This window comes from Equus przewalskii, chromosome 1 (assembly GCF_037783145.1).
Source record: "Equus przewalskii isolate Varuska chromosome 1, EquPr2, whole genome shotgun sequence".
Taxonomy (NCBI): Eukaryota; Metazoa; Chordata; class Mammalia; order Perissodactyla; family Equidae; genus Equus; species Equus przewalskii.
In genome coordinates, this window is record NC_091831.1 from 93,224,207 (window position 1) to 93,238,965 (window position 14,759).

Sequence of the window (14,759 nt, forward strand, 5' to 3'; positions counted from 1 at the left end):
TCAGTACCTGTTTTCAATTCTTTTGAGTACTATATGCTTAAGAGTGAAATTGCTAGGTCATATGGTAACTCTGAATTTATCCCTTTGAAGTACCACCAGACTGTTTTCCAAAGCAGCTGCACCATTTTACATTCCCACCAGCAGTGTGTGAGGGTTCTAATTTCTCTACATCCTCACCAACACTTATTATCTTGCTTTATTATAGCCAGTTTTAAAAATAACAGCTTTTTTGAAATGTAATTTATGTATCATAAAATTCAGCCTTTTAAGGTATACAATTCTCTCTCCTTGATTTTTCTTTTGGTGAGAAAGATTGGCCCTGAGCTAATATCTATGCCAGTCTTACTCCATTTTGTATGTGGGACTCCTGCCACAGCATGGTTTGATGAGCAGTGTGTAGATCCGTGCCCAGGATCCAAACCTATGAACCCCAGGCCACTGAAACGGAGTGTGCACACTTAACTACTACGCCACTGGGCCAACCCTACTCTCCATGAGTTTTGAAGGATATTTTTATTGGGAAGAGTTCTAGGTTATTTTTTTTATCAGCGCATTGAAGATTTCACTTTACTGTCTTCTTATTTCCATTTTTGCTGAAGAGAAATGAGTTTTCTATCCAAATGTTGCACAATGGATTTCTTTTTATCTATTCTACTCAGAATTTGTTTGCTTTCTTGAATCTGAGGATTTGTATCTTTCATTAGTTCTGAAAAAGTCCCAGCTACTATCTTTTCAAATGTTAATTCTGCCCCAGTTTCTTCTCTCTTTCTGGAATTAGATGATAGGTTTATGTTAGACTTTGTTACACTATCTTTCCTGTCTTTTAACTTCTCATATTTTCCATCCATTTTCTTTCTCTGTCTATGCCTCTAAGTCAGAAACTATGAAGGAGCTTAGATTTACCCTGCTTTTTTTTTTAGACTTTTCTGCGTTTTTTGGTGAGGAAGATTGGCCCTGAGCTAATATCTGTGCCAGTCTTCCTCTGTTTTGTATGTGGGACTCCTGCCGCAGCACGGCTGTTGAGTGGTGTGTGGGTCCATGCCTGGGATCCAAAGCTGTGAGCCCTGGGCTGCCAAAGCAAAGTGCGTGAACTTAACCACTACGTCACCAGGCCAGCCCCAATTGCACCCTACTTTTAAGCTAGCAAGTTAGCCTGCCACAGTTTTTTATACACACACACACATTTACACATGTACTGACAAGGTACAAGACCCCTGGGTCAGAGATCTACATGGTTTTACAGCAAAAACAGCCATCAGTTCCCCACATCCCAGTTCCCAGAGAGTGACTTGAGGAGGGCTGGACGGTACGTGTGCATACAGTTGAGTGCATCACAGGAGAAGAGCCCCAAAATTCAGAGACTCTAAGCATTTAAGAGGTCCTGGCATATCTGCACATTCTCCCCTCCAGAGACTACTCATTACCCTAGAATGCGGGCAGGTCTTCCCTGGGTAGGAGGGGGAAGAGGCCTTAAGGTTTATTACCCTGAAATATAGGGAACTATCTCCAGAGAGAGCAAGAGGAGGGCTTTATTTTTATGACTGTGGGATGTCTCTGGGGAGCTCTGGCTCCACATCTCTCCAGACGGATACCCTGTCTTCAGCTGCCAGGACCATTTGCTGCCTGACATGGCCTTTGCTCAGAAGGCTTGGACTGTGCAGGAGTGTGAGAAACCCTTGGAGACAGATCCCAGACACTTCCTTCTGACTCTCTCTCCAGTTTACTAATTGTCTCTTTGGCTGTATATAACCTACTGGTAAATCCATCGTTGAATTCTTAATTTTGGTTATTGTATTCTTCATTCCTTGAAATTCTATTGGTGAGGTTGTTTTTATAGTTTTCTGTTTACTGCAGGTACTTCCAAGCTTGTCTTTTATTTTTCTAAACACAAGGAGTTTAATTGCTTTATTCTCTAATGCCTGATACTGTTTGACTGATTCTGTTACACCTAGTTCTCATTCTTGGTGCCTTGTTTCCTTGTGTGCTTTGCTATTTTTGACTGTTTGATACACATTGTCTTGAAAAATTATTTGTAGGAATTATTTAAGACCTAAGATAAGGGTGTATTTCTCCAGAGACATTTTTGCATTTGCTTCTGCCAGGTGCCTTGGAGTTAGGATCACTTTAATCTAAATTCATGACTTGAATTTCTTTTTTTTGGTTATGCAAGTGATGAAAATTGGGTTGAAAAGATTCTTGGGCTTGTGATTTCAGGGCCTCTCCCACTCAGTCCCTCAGTGATTGGTAACTTCCCTTTACTTATGGACACCTGGGGATGGAAGTCAGGTTTAATTTTGGTTTACCTTTTTCCAAATGATACAGGCCTTTGGGGCACTGGCTTTATAGGGGAACACTTCCCATCTTGAGTGGGCCCTAGCTTTGATTCTGTCCATCCTTTTCCTCCAAGGCTATCAAAACTGATGTTCAGATTGCAGGATTGAATAGCTGCCCTCAGGGCGAAGCAACGTCAGTGTTCTCCTTAACTCTCTGGGTTCCCACTTGCGTTTAGATTTTGGTCTGATTATTTTTTCAACTTCTCGTCAGAGATTAGATGTATTTAATGGTTTCTTATTTTATCCAACAATAGTCTAGAGAAACTGCCAACAAGTCTTTTCTGTAAATGGCCAGATAGTAAATATTTTAGGCTTTGCAGACCAGCCGTGCTCTGTCATAACTACCCAACTATGGTGCCAAAGCAGCCATAGGCAGTATGTGAACAAATGGGCCTGGTTGTGTTTCAGTAAAACTTTATTTTATTTATTTATTTTTTGAGGAAGATTAGCCCTGAGCTAACTACTGCTAATCCTCCTCTTTTCGCTGAGGAAGACTGGCCCTGAGCTAACATCCATGCCTATCTTCCTCTACTTTATATGTGGGACACCTACCACAGCATGGCTTGCCAAGCAGTGCCATGTCCGCACCTGGGATCCGAACCGGCGAACCCCAGGCCACTCAGAAGCGGTATGCACATACTTAACCGCTGCGCCACTGGGCCGGCCCCTCAATAAAACTTGATTTATGGAAACAGGCTTCAGGCCAGCTTTGGCCTGAGTCATAGTTTGCCAGCTTCTAATCCAGAGGATATTGCTTCCCGATTATCCCAGTAGCATTTGTTAAATATTGATTACTTGCCCTATTTTGTTATGTTTCTTTGATTACACATTAAAAATTATATTTTGGAGACTAGGTTTTCGTTTTTTAAAGATAGATACTATGCCATTTAAACTGTTGTTACATTGGGGCTGGCCCGGTGGCGCAGCAGTTAAGTTCGAATGTTCCACATCTCAGCGGCCCGGGGTGCGCCGGTTCGGATCCCAGGTGTGGACATGGCACTGCTTGGCACGTCATGCTGTGGTAGGCATCCCCCGTATAAAGTAGAGGAAGATGGGCATGGACATTAGCTCAGGGCCAGTCTTCCTCAGCAAAAAGAGGAGGACTGGCAGTAGTTAGCTCATGGCTAATCTTCCTCAAAAAAAAATAAAATAAAATAAACTGTTGTTACATTTAATATGATTATATTTCTAATGCTAGCTCCCTCTCCAGTGTTATTTAGTATTCTTGTCTCATGCTTTTGTCAAATGAATTTTAGAAACATTTTTGTTGAGTTTTGTGAAATATTCTTGTGGTGTTTTAATTGGAATTTTGTTAAAATCATAAATTAATTTATGAGCAACTGTTGTCTTTATGATATTTAAACCTTTCATTTAAGAACATAAAATATTTCTCTATTTATTCACATCTTTACTTCTCCTAGTAATATTTGGTCATTTTCTTTCCTTTTTTTTTTAAAGATTTTATTTTTCCTTTTTCTCCCCAAAGCCCCCCAGTACATGGTTGTATACTTTTAGTTGTGGGTCCTTCTAGTTGTGGCATGTGGGATGCCGCCTCAGCACGGCCTGATGAGTGGTGCCATGTCCGCACCCAGGATCCAAACTGGCGAAACCCTGGGCCGCCAAAGTGGAGCACGTGAACTTAACCACGCAGCCACGGCGCCAGCCCCTGGTCATTTTCTTTATATCATGAAGATGTATGTCTTTTGTTAATTTAATTGGTAGTCATTTAATATTTTTCATTGCTATTGTTAATTGAATGCCTTTTAAAATTTTTGTTTTGTTTTGTTTTTGTTTTTGTTTTAGGAAGATTAGCCCTGAGCTAACTGCTGCCAGTCCTCCTCTTTTTGCTGAGGAAGACTGGCCCTGAGCTAACATCCATGCCCATCTTCCTCCACTTTATACATGGGACGCCTACCACAGCATGGCCTGCCAAATGGTGCCATGTCTGCACCCAGGATCTGAATTGGTGAACCCCGGGCTGCCAAAGCAGAACGTGTGCACTTAACTGCTGGGCCACCGGGATGGCCCCTAAAATTTTTATTTTCTAGTTATTACTACTACATGAGAATGCATTTGACTCTTGTGGATTTATAGTTCTCTTTTATTTAACTACTTTACTGAAATTTTAGTTATCTATTGTTATAACTGATTTTCTTTGGCTCATGTTGGTATATAATCAAATTGTCTACATGTAATGATATTCTTTTTTTTTTTTTTAAAGATTTTATTTTTTTCCTTTTTCTCCCCAAAACCCCCCGGTACATAGTTGTATATTCTTAGTTGTGGGTCCTTCTAGTTGTGGCATGTGGGATGCCACCTCAGCGTAGCTTCATGAGCGGTACCATGTCTGCACCCAGGATTCGAACCAGCAAAACACTGAGCCGCCTGCAGCAGAGTGTGTGAACTTAACCACTCGGCCACAGCGCTGGCCCCTGTAATAATATTCTTGTCTATTCTTTTCTAGTATTTCCCTTTTTAAATATTTTTGCGTTGGCAAGAATGTTCAATATGAGAGTGAAAATAAGAGATCAATCTTGGTGTTGCCCCTGTTTTTAATGATTCACCACTATTATAACATATAAGATATTGTATTGGGTCTTGATTTTAAGTACTTCTAATTCTGTGTTTTAATATATCTATTAGAAATGGTTTAAGTTTTGGGGCTGGCCCCGTGGCCGAGTGGTTAAGTTTGCGCGCTCCGCTGCAGGCGGCCCAGTGTTTCGTTAGTTCGGATCCTGGGCGCGGACATGGCACTGCTCATCAGACCACGCTGAGGCAGCGTCCCACATGCCACAACTAGAAGAACCCACAACGAAGAATACACAACTATGTACCGGGGGGCTTTGGGAATAAAAAGGAAAAAATAAAAATCTTTAAAAAAAAAAAAAAAAAGAAATGGTTTAAGTTTTATCAGATGTCTTTTCAAAAATGCATGGATAATACATACTATATGATTCCATATATGAATCAAGAAGTTCAAGAATAGGCAATACTAATCCATGGTGATAAAGTCACATAGTAGTTATGTCTAGGGTATGTTAACTGGGAGAGGGCACAAGAAAGCATATCAAGGTGCTAGAAATGTTCTATACCTTGATTTGAGTGTTGCTTGTACAGTTATATATATAAGTAAAACTATTTTGAGACATATACTTAAAATCAGTGCACTTTACTGGATGTATGTTTTACCCCAATAGAAATGTATTTTAAAAATCTATTCATCTGATCATATTCATTTTTGTTGGTGCAACTGTTAAGATGATATGTCGTATTAGTGGTTTCACTTAATGTTAAGGCAGCTTTACATTTCTGCAATAAGCCGTAGTTGATCACACTTAGGATCCTTGTTTTTTTTTTTTTTTTCCTTTTTCTCCCCAAAGCCCCCCAGTACATAGTTGTATATTCTTTGTTGTAGGTCCTTCTAGTTGTGGCATGTGGGACGCTGCCTCAGCGTGGTTTGATGAGCAGTGCCGTGTCTACACCCAGGATTCGAACCAACGAAACACTGGGCCGCCTGCAGCGGAGTGTGCTATCTTAACCACTCAGCCACGGAGCCAGCCCCTCACACTTATAATCCTTTTGAGACATTCTTTCTATATTCTTTAACATTGTTTATTCTTTCATTCAGTAAATATTAAGTGCTAGATGCTTAGAGATGCTGTGGGTTATGAAACCAATAATGACCCATAATTGCATCATGCTTACCTTCTAGTAGAAGAAATAGCCAATCAAATAATTACAAAAGTGAATGTACAATTGCAACTATGATAAGGATGGCAATTGAGAGGTATTTGTTATTATAAGAGTGTATCATAGGGGAATTTTTCTTTATCAAGCACTTGTATATTGCTTATTACCTGCCATATGAGCTGGGTAGGCATTATATAGATGAGGAATCTGAGGTACAGAGAGGTTAAATGATGTGTCCAGGGGCACTTACTAATAAGTGACAGAGCCAGGATACAAACCCATGTACTTTAGTTCTGAGCCCATGTTCTTAACCACTCTTATGCTACTACCTAAATGTGGAGTTTTCCTTAAGGAAGTAATGATTTGATTGACATATGAAGGATGAATAGGAGTCAGCCGTGTCAAGAGGGTCTGATAGAAGGCTTGTGTTTCCAGAAGGAGCATGTAGTCAGCTGTGTCATGTACTAGGAGATCAGGAACGAGAAGGGTTGGAAAAGGCTATTGGATTAAGTAACATGAAGATCATTAGCGATCCTATTAAGGCTTTTAGCATTGTGATTGGAACAGAAGCCTCTGTGAGAAGAGTGATTGGGAGGGGGAAAGGGAGAGTGAAGGTAAGTGTTTCAAGAAGTTTGGCTCTGCAGCGAGGGAGAGAGAGGACAGTATCTACATTGGAGAAATGGAGTCATGTAGTGTCATGTTTGGCGGGGGGGTTTCCTCAGAGAGAGAGTCTGTCACATTTGAAAGCTAAAGGGGAGCTAGTTGAGAAGGAGGGACTAATTATACAAGAAAGAGAAGGATCAGTAATAAATAGACTAAGGTTTTTGAGAAGATGGAGGATATAGGGAATCTAACGTTTCAGGTGGGGAACTTGACCTTGTCAAAGAGGGTGGGCTGGGTCCACATAAAGAGGGGCTTGCATGTTTGACAGCAGAAAACTGAAGGAGTTTTCTGTGCTGGTTTCTGCTTTCTCTGGAAAGTGGAAGGGAAGTCCTCTGCTGAGAGTGGAATAGAAGTTTTGAGAAAGTGATTATGTGAAGTTGGCCAGAGAAATGTAGTTTTGCTGCGCAGTGTTGCAGGCCCACTTGAGCTTGGTGAGCATGAACGTACGTTTCTTATTTTGTTCTGATGATGTTTTAGGATCAGGACCATGCTTGTTTTGTAGAATGAATTTTGGTGCTTTAAAAAAAAGTTTGGAAGTTCTTTCTATTTTGTCTGTTCATATTGGTTTCCTATTTCTTTCTTGTATCAACAATGACCTGTTTATATTTTTATCAAAAAAGTATTTAATTTAGCTTTTCAAATCAACTGTTATGCTATGGTACTTAATGTTTCTACATATGTTTCTCTTATATTCTATTTCTTTTGTCTATATTTTACCTTTTCCTTTCATATTTTGTTTTACTATTTGTTCCTTTATCATCCTTTCCAAAAACCACCTCTTGATGTTATCAACTCCTCATTTTTCTTTATTGGCTTTCTCACCATTTAAAGAAACTTTTTAAAATTGTTATTCTATGCTTTTTCTAAGACATTAATGTGTATATAACTAGTTTGTTGTTTTCCTTTCCTTTGGCCATATCCAAATAAAGTAAATTCTTACCAAAGGTTACGGACTCCTGTTGTTACTTAGAACCCCCTGAAACTGATTGTACAATTGTGTTCATTTTTCTGGACAGAAGGTCCATTACTTTTATCAGATTTTTACCAGAAGCCATGACCCAAAATGCTGAGAACCATTGCTAACCAAGAGTTCAGCATGTAGTATTTTCATTGTCACTCTTTAAAATGTATCATTTTATAATTTGGGGATTTTTTTTCTCTGCTCCAGTTGTTTTATTGAGACCATATTTTAAACTTTGTAAATTTTGCTTCTGTTTTTCTTGTTAATTTGTTTTTATTGACTTGTGCCTCCAGTTTGAAACTATGTAATCTCTGTTTTGTGTATATTATATTTTCCTTTATGACAGTTTTTTTTTTTTAAAGATTTTTTATTTTTTCCTTTTTCTCCCCAAAGCCCCCCAGTACATAGTTGTGCATTCTTCGTTGTGGGTTCCTCTAGTTGTGGCATGTGGGACGCTGCCTCAGCGTGGCCTGACGAGCAGTGCCATGTCCGCGCCCAGGATTCGAACCGACGAAACACTGGGCCGCCTGCAGCAGAGCGCGCGAACTTAACCACTCGGCCACGGGGCCAGCCCCCCTTTATGACAGTTTTTTAATTGCTCGTCAACATTTTTTTGGTGAGGAAGATTGGCCCTGAGCTAACATCTGTTGCCAATCATCCTCTTTTTTCTACCCAAAGCCCTGGTACATAATTTAAATCCTGGTTGTAAGTCTCTCTAGTTCCTCCGTGTGGGATGCTGCCACACCATGACCTGATGAGCAGTGTGTAGGTCTGCGCCCAGAATCCGAATCCATAAACCTTGGGCTGCCAAAACAGAGTGCATGAACTGAACCACTATGCTACAGGGCCAGCCCCTCATCAACATTTGTTAAGGAATTATATTCCCTATACTTCTCATTTTATCTCTGCCAAATACCTATTAGTTCTGGAGTCATGGAAAGCTAATTTTAGAAGGAAATGTAGAGATTCTCTAACCCAATTTTACAAACAAGAACACTAGAGAGAATAAATTAATTCCTCAAAGCCACACACAATGGTTTGTGGCTGGATTGACAAAAAACTTGGGTTCTTAGTACAGTTCTCATTCTTTGCTTTTTGTGGTAAAGAGATACTGATCCCCTTACATTTCTGTTTCTTTGATTTCTCCTTGCATTTTTAACAGTTTTAGCTTTATGCATTTTCTTGCTGTGTTGTTTGGATCATATAGATTAGATATAGTTTGGGCTTTTTAGTCATTCTGCAGTGACTTTGTGTGTGTGTGTGTGTGTGTGTGTGTGAGGAAGATTGGCCCTGAGCTAACATCTGTTGCCAGTCTTCCTCTTTTTGCTTAAGATTGTCCCCGAGCTAACACCTGTGCCTATTTTGTATGTGAGATGCCGCCCCAGCATGGCTTAATGAGCAGTGTGTAGGTCTGTACCTGGGATCAAAACCTGCGCACCCTGGGCCACTGAAGCAGAGCACACAAACCTAACCACTACACTAGCGGGCCAGCCCCATAACTTTTTTAGTTTTTAAAGTCAGTGTCGTTATTCAAACAATTCTTATCAATTTTAGAGATAAGGCTTGAATGTTACATTTTCGAAGACTTTAAAACTACAAAAAGTATTTCTATTCTTTTCATATGTGAATGACAATTGCTTGGGTCTTTTATCCTGAGGATCCTACAAATGTTCTCTGTGTCCCTCAGAAGTAATTTTGTTTGTTACTGTAAGTGTGATTTTTTTTTTCGCTTAGTCACTTGTAAGATTTTTAAAAATGTTTCCTTTTAGGGGCCGGCCTGGTGGCACAGAGGTTAAGTGCGCATGTTCCGCTTCTCGGTGGCCTGGGGTTTGCCGGTTCGGATCCTGTGTGTGGACATGGCACTGCTTGGCATGCCATGCTGTGGTAGGCATCCCACATATAAAGTAGAGGAAGATGGGCATGATGTTATCTCAGGGCCAGGCTTCCTCAGCAAAAAAAGGAGGACTGGCAGTAGTTAGCTCAGGGCTAATCTTCCTCGAAAAGAAAAGAAAAAAATGTTTGCTTTTAGTTTAATTTCATAAGACTACCTCTTAGTGTCATAGTCTGGTTGTTAAAAAAAGGCCCTCTTGGGGCCGACCCAGTGGCACAGTGGTTAAGTGCGCACGTTCTGCTTCGGTGGCCTGGGGTTTGCCGGTTCGGATCCCGGTGTGGACATGGCACTGCTTGGCAGGCCATGCTGTGGTAGGCGTCCCACATATAAAGTAGAGGAAGATGGGCATGGATGTTAGCTCAGGGCCAGTCTTCCTCAGCAAAAAGAGGAAGATTGGCAGCAGCTGTTAGCTCAGGGCTACTCTTCCTCAGAAAAAAAAAAGAAAAAGAAAAACCCACCAAAACAACAACAACAACAAAAGGTCCTCTCAACTTCTGGCCTAAATTATTTTTATTCGTTCAAGAGGCTGTTTAGATAGGACTCCTTTCATCATTTGTTCTTTGCCATTGGTTTCTTTTACTACTTCAAGGAGTCTCATTTGCTGGATATATTTCTTCTTTTTTTTTCTTTTTTTTCTTTTTTCCTTTTTTCTCCCCAAAGCCCCCCGGTACATAGTTGTATATTCTTTGTTTTAGGTCCTTCTAGTTGTGGCATGTGGGACGCTGCCTCAGTGTGGTTTGATGAGCAGTGTCATGTCCTCGCCCAGGATTCGAACCAACGAAACACTGGGCCGCCTGCAGCGGAGCGTGCAAACTTAACCACTCAGAGCCACGGGGCCAGCCCCTGGGTATATTTTTTCTCTTCCAGCTCTGGATTGTTATCATTCTCTCATTCCTTCTTTTCACTGATTTACTATTCTTTCTATGTATGGATATGGTTTTCTGGTTTATTTTGTTTCATCTGATAAATTTTTTTGCGCTGTTGAATCAGCTTTTTGCCTATTTATAGTACAACGGCATTATAACTTCCTTCATGTATGTGAGAGGAAATTTAATCATTTTCTAAATTATACTCATGATTCTTGTGGTGAGTCTAATTCAGAGGTTTATTTTAAGTTTTGTTGGCTCTCATTGCTTTGTTCTTCTTTAGTATTGTGAAACTTTTCACTGGTCTCAATTTACTTATTTTCAGTTTATTTTCCTCCTTTAATTTTGTGTCACTGGTCCTTGGCAGTGAACAACATTTGTGTCAAACAATTTTATTGATATTTTAACAGAGTATGCACAGAGGAGACACCTTTTTGTTTGTCAGTACGTAGCAACTTCTTAAAGGCGTTCCCACTGAAAGATATTGAATAGGAACGTTGTGTGTGTACTTCCGTGCTCTGGACTACGACTCTGGCTAGAGGATGCTACCCCGTGAGGAGTAACCAAAGAGCAGTGTAGCTTAAAAGAGTAGGGAAAGGTGCCCCAGGGTCATGGTTGACTGCATGCTAACTATGAATTCATAATGTATCACTACATTTATGAAATATTTAATCAAACATTTGTACTGTTGGCGGGCTAAATATACAAATAAAATCATGCTGTGGAATAATGTTGGAAAACTGTTAGAGTACTATGGCTGGTTTTGATCTGAAAATAAATGAGATATGGAAAATTAGAAGGATGCAATAAGAACAATAAAAACTTAGAAGGAGGGGCCAGCCCTGTGGCCGAGTGATTAAGTTCACACACTCTGCTTCGGCTGCCCAGGGTTTCACTGGTTCGAACCCTGGGCTCAGACCTAGTGCCACTCATTAAGCCATGCTGTGGTGGCATCCTACATGCCACAACTAGAAGGACCCACAACTAAAATATATAACTATGTACTGGGGGGCTTTGGGGAGAAGGATAAATAAATAAATAAATAAAATCTTTAAAAGAAAAACAAACTTAGAAGGAATATGGAAAAGGTTAAGTAATGATGCCCTGGACCTTTTTGTTCTGCTTATTGTCTTCAGGCTGAAGGTCTGTGTGCCTCCGCCTCTGTGTCTGCAGTCTAACTGGTTGAGGCTGACGTTCTGAGAGGTCAGTAGTGACTTCACTCCTTATCATTTACACTGTTGAAAGACTGCCCCGTTAGACAGAGCCTTGGAGAAAGCATACTTCACTTAAAGGCCGGTGCTTTTAAACTGAGTACAAAATGGGCAGGTGCCTTTGGACATGTAGGGACTGTGGTCTTAAAGTATTCTCCATTAAAAAACGTCAGGGCTCCTTGGGGAAATGGTGATTCTGAGTCTGGGACAAAACATGCACAGATAAATCTGCGACATCTCCTCATTCCAGATAGTATGGAAGCTCTTAAAGACTTCTAAAGTTATGTCACACGGGTTGAAGAGTCCACCTGGAAAGGCTCCCACTGGCCGAATGTGAAACCATTTGAAAATCAGTCAGGATGATAACTGTACTGGATTGAAACTTACGTGATAGTTTAACCCATGAGTTTATAATGATACTGAAAAAAAATTGACCACCGCTGGAGGTTGTCAGAGAATGAAATCATTATTTTAAAAACTAATAAATAAAGGAAAAGAATCTAAAGTTTATCCTGTCTTTCCGATGTGAACTGTACTACTGGGTGACAAAATAGTAGATCAAAGGAGATTTCTCTTTTTTTTTTTTTTTATTGAGTTATTGATAGGTTACAATCTTGTGAAATTTCAGTTGTACATTAATGTTTGTCAGTCATGTTGTAGGTGCACCACTTCACCCTTTGTGCCCACCCCCCACCCCACCTTTCCCCGGTATCCACTAAACTGTTCTTAGTCCATAGTTTTAAATTCCTCATATGAGTGGAGTCATACACAGATTATCTTTCTCTCGCTGGCTTATTTCACTTAACATAATTCTCTCAAGGTCCATCCATGTTATTGCAAATGGAATGATTTTGTTCTGTTTTGCAGCTGAGTAGTATTCCATTGTATATATGTACCACATCTTCTTTATCCATTCATCTGTTGCTGGACACTTAGGTTGCTTCCACGTCTTGGCTATTGTAAACAGTGCTGCAATAAACATTGGGGTGCACAGGACTTTTGGGATTGCTGACTTCAAGCTCTTTGGATAAATACCCAGTAGTGGGATGGCTGGATCGTATGGTAGTTCTATTTTTAAGTTTTTGAGGAATCTCCATACTGTTTTCCATAGTGGCTGCACCAGTTTGCATTCCCACCAGCAGTGTATGAGGGTTCCTTTTTCTCCACAACCTCTCCAACATTTGTTGCTATTAAGTTTAGATATTTTTGTCATTCTAATGGGTGTAAGGTGATATTTTAGTGTAGTTTTGATTTGCATTTCCCTGATGATCAGCGATGATGAGCATCTTTTCATGTGCCTATTGGCCATCAGTATATCTTCTTTGGAGAAATGTCTGTTCATGTCTCCAGCCCATTTTTTGATTAGGTTGTTTGATGTTTTGTTGTTGAGTTGCGGGAGTTCTTTGTATATTATGGATATTAAGCCTTTGTCAGATATATGACTTGCAAATATTTTTTCCCAGTTAGTGGGGTTTTTTTTGTTTCAATCCTGTTTTCATTTGCCTTGAAGAAGCTCTTTAATCTGAAGAAGTCCCATTTGTTTATTCTTTCTATTGTTTCCCTGCTCTGAGAAGGCATGGTGTCCGAAAAGATCCTTTTAATACTGATGTCAAAGAGTGTACTGCCTACGTGTTCTTCCAGAAGCCTTATGGTTTCAGGTCTCACCTTTAGGTCTTTAATCCATTTTGAGTTTATTTTGGTGAATGGTGAAAAGGAATGGTCAATTTTCATTCTTTTACATGTGGCTTTCCAGTTTTCCCAGCATCATTTGTTGAAAAGACTTTCTTTTCTCCATTGTATGCCCTCGGCTCCTTTGTCAAAGATAAGCTGTCCATAGATGTGTGGTTTTATTTCTGGGCTTTCAATTCTGTTCCATTGATCTGTGCACCTGTTTTTGTACCAGTACCATGCTGTTTTGATTACTGTAGCTTTGTAGTATGTTTTGAAGTCAGGGATTGTGATGCCTCCCTTTTTGTTCTTTTTTCTCAGGATTGCTTTAGAAATTCGGAGTCTTTTGTTGCCCCGTATGAATTTTAGGATTCTTTGTTCTAATTCTGTAAAGAATGTCATTGGGATTCTGATTGGGATGGCGTTGAATCTGTAGATTGCTTGAGGTAGAACGGACATTTTAACTATGTTTATACTTCCAATCCATGTACATGGAATGTCTTTCCATCTCCTTATGTCATCATCCAATTCTCTCAGAAAGGCTTGTAATTTTCATTATATAGGTCCTTCACTTCCTTAGTTAAGTTTACCCCAAGGTATTTTATTCTTTTTGTTGTGATTGTGAATGGTATTGTATTCTTGAGTTCTTTTTCTGTTGGTTCATTACTGGAGTATAGAAATGCTACTGATTTATGCAAATTGATTTTATACCCTGCAACTTTTCTGTAGTTGTTGATTACTTCTAACAGTTTTCCAATGGATTCTTTGGGGTTTTCTATATATAAGATCATGTCGTCTGCAAACAGCGAGAGTTTCACTTCTTCCCTCCCTATTTGGATTCCTTTTATTCCTTTTTCTTGCCTGATTGCTCTGGCCAGGACCTCCAGTACTATGTTAAATAAGAGTGGTGATAGAGGGCATCCTTGTCTCGTTCCTGTTTTCAGGGGGATGGGGTTCAGTTTTTGCCCATTGAGTATGATGTTGGCTATGGGTTTGTCGTATATGGCCTTTATTATGTTGAGGTAGTTTCCTTCTATGCCCATTTTGTTCAGAGTTTTTATCATAAATGGCTGTTGGATCTTGTCAAATGCCTTCTCTGCATCTATTGAGATGATCATGTGGTTTTTATTCCTCAGTTTGTTGATGTGGTGTATCACGTTGATTGATTTGCGGATGTTGAACCATCCCCATGTCCCTGGTATGAATCCCACCTGATCCTGATGTATGATTCTTTTGATGAATTGCTGAATTCTGGTTGCCAAAATTTTGTTTAGAATTTTTGCATCTATGTTCATCAGTGATATTGGCCTGTAGTTCTCTTTTTTCGTGGTGTCCTTGTCAGGTTTTGGGATCAGCGTGATGTTGGCCTCATAGAATGTGTTAGGAAGTGTTCCATCTTCCCTAATTTTTTGGAATAGCTTGAAAAGGATAGGTATTAAATCCTCTCTGGAAGTTTGGTAGAATTCCCCAGGAAAG

The 14,759-nt window shown here is 39.9% G+C and overlaps 1 protein-coding gene across 6 annotated transcripts in view; it reads left to right on the plus strand.

Moving 5' to 3' along the window:
• Positions 1 to 14,759, plus strand: part of BLM (BLM RecQ like helicase) — a 97,983-nt gene that overhangs the window by 18,972 nt on the left and 64,252 nt on the right. The window contains exon 1 of one of the 6 annotated variants that reach the window (XM_008512644.2): positions 11,546 to 11,607. The exons of the other annotated variants lie outside the window; for them this stretch is intronic. The gene's annotated coding sequence lies outside the window, so the exon portion shown is untranslated. Of the gene's footprint in view, positions 1 to 11,545; positions 11,608 to 14,759 lie in introns of those variants that run through there. 6 annotated transcript variants of the gene reach the window in all.